Source organism: Scyliorhinus torazame, chromosome 6 (assembly GCF_047496885.1).
Source record: "Scyliorhinus torazame isolate Kashiwa2021f chromosome 6, sScyTor2.1, whole genome shotgun sequence".
In the NCBI taxonomy this organism is placed as follows: Eukaryota; Metazoa; Chordata; class Chondrichthyes; order Carcharhiniformes; family Scyliorhinidae; genus Scyliorhinus; species Scyliorhinus torazame.
The window spans coordinates 96,040,141-96,042,529 of NC_092712.1; the positions used below are offsets into that span (position 1 = coordinate 96,040,141).

Sequence of the window (2,389 nt, forward strand, 5' to 3'; positions counted from 1 at the left end):
TTGTTACTTTTGGTCAATGTAAAGCAACCATATTGAATGAATTGTCACAGTTGGAATGATAATTTACCTCTTGTACACAAGCAAGCTATAACTTAATGCAGAATCTCAAAACTTTGTATCTTAGAATAATGAAAGTCCTACAAGTGCGATATACATTTGACTGAAATGTGATATTTTACTTTGCAATTTTAAAGGTGATTTATGTTTTGATTTCTATTACTGAAACCAGAAATGGTATTTCAAAGCAGAGCTCTCTATTTGTCATGCAACAGCAGCCAGACTTACATTTCAAACTGGATCTTTAATAACTGGGGTTCATCCATGTTCAGATTTTATAAATGGTCATTTTAAATTAAATTTTAATGGATATTAAAATTGAATTAAGACCTTCCTGTTCCTTTATTGACATAAATGTTAAAATAAAAGGTGTACACAATAATTAACTGAATGTATATTATAAATCTTGCAGTTTATCAAAACAACATTTATTATGTATTTGGAATAATAAATGTCATACATCTAATAGTTTTCCTCAACAACACTGGGAATGAAAAAAAATCGGCACCATACAATAGTATTCTAAAAGCTTATGACTACGTAAAATGTTTTATGCTTATTTATTTTAAATTAATTTTAAACTTAGGGATGTAGTAAGACACATATTGATAGTATTTAAACGTCTGCGCTTTTGGAACGAGGATCTGAAGTCAAAACAAATGAACAGAAGTGTCCGAACGTATGAAGGCTGCGCCTTCCTCATATTAATTAACAGAGCAACAAAACTTAGAGACAGCAAAGCCAGATGATTATCTTTCCCACCCACTACTGTGCATTTCTCATTTTAATAAGTACATTTTCTTTGTTAACTATAGCCAGATTTAACTTTAAAATTATTGCAATTTTACCATTAACTAGTTGAGAAAGGGAAGGCTGCAAGTGTGTTTGCGGTGTCTGATTGATATACGCCATTCGTCTGATACAGAAACTTTCATCTATTTTAGTCCCATCCACATAAAGACGGAAATTCATCACGTTGTGATTGTGATGCAAAATGGCAATTACATCGAGGAAGTCTGTAATTCGGACGTTTGTGTTTCCTAGCGCGATCTTAAATGAAATTGCAAAGTCGATCGGCTAGTCGTTTTATTATTTAAATAATGTTTCGAAAGTTTTTGCTAAGCAGCACTTGATTATGCATGTTGCAATTTGCAACCGCGGCGATTAGTAACGTTTTAAAAATGAATTTGTTGTTAATTTGGTTGTGGATGGTGCAGAACGAAGTATTTTAATTAATCAATCAACCAATGAGAATATCTAGGTTCCCGAAGAAATTCTTGCCATGCCAATGATCGGTGATTGTGAGAGAGAGAGGGGAAGAGTTTGCATCGCCTCCAGTTGCGGGGAGAATCGCTGAGCGCCCAGCAGGAGCTGCTGATGAATCCGAGTCGAGTTCGGATTTCTTACTGGGACCCATTCGGTCAGCAGGTGACGCTCGTCACCGTTTGGGGCACCCAAAAGATCAGAACCCGAAATGAGGCCGGTGGCCCTTTCTTAACTGTTTCCGATCTCTCCCAACCCCACCCCCATCCCCTGGCCTTTTGTTGCAAAGGCGGCTCTGGTCCTCGTGACTGCAAACCTTGGCCCCCGTGAGTTTAAATGAGTCGATGATACAAGAGCCCCTTTTCACCCCTTCCCCCACCAACACCGTCTTCCAGCAAAATCAATCTCCATCCCCATGCAACAGTAATTAGTTGCCAATTCGCGCCTTGTCTCTTGTAATATTTTTCCATGCAAAATATCAAAATGGACCAGTGGCTGGCGGATACGAGTTAGTACATTTCAAATGTGATTTGTTATTGATTTAATAAAAAATGTTTATGAAAGGTGCTGTGGGGAATGTAGAAAGTCAATTGACAGGAGGTCAGGACGTGCACTCATCCTGTTATAGTCACCAAGTGGTAGCACTTTTACGAGCTCGTCTCTGTGGCGCAATCGGTTAGCGCGTTCGGCTGTTAACCGAAAGGTTGGTGGTTCGAGCCCACCCAGGGACGGACATTTTTTTCTCTTGTATATTTTGCATTAATCGCTAACATTTTGCACATTATTAGAAAAGCTCTGCAAAAAAAAAAGACTCGTGTAGGATTCAGTTGGGAACGGTGTTTCCACGTTTCTTTTGGGTGAACGCATCTTCAGCCAGCAGCTGATATGAAACACCCCATAACCTCCTTCCGTCCTCACGTCAGTAAATAACGGGTACAAAGATCTCACATCGGAGTAGGCCATTCGGCCATCGAACATATAAGAAATAGTATCCAAAATATGAGGATCTGTTTTGCACGTTTTTAAATTGCGTCCGTGCTATAAGAGCAGCTACATGTTTTTTTAATCT

At 38.6% G+C, this 2,389-nt stretch overlaps 1 non-coding gene across 1 annotated transcript; it reads left to right on the forward strand.

Annotated features, from left to right (window-relative positions):
* Positions 1-1,977: 1,977 nt before the first annotated feature.
* Positions 1,978-2,051, forward strand: trnan-guu (transfer RNA asparagine (anticodon GUU)). Its single transcript has one exon. It is a non-coding gene; the product is annotated as a tRNA-Asn (tRNA).
* Positions 2,052-2,389: the final 338 nt, after the last annotated feature.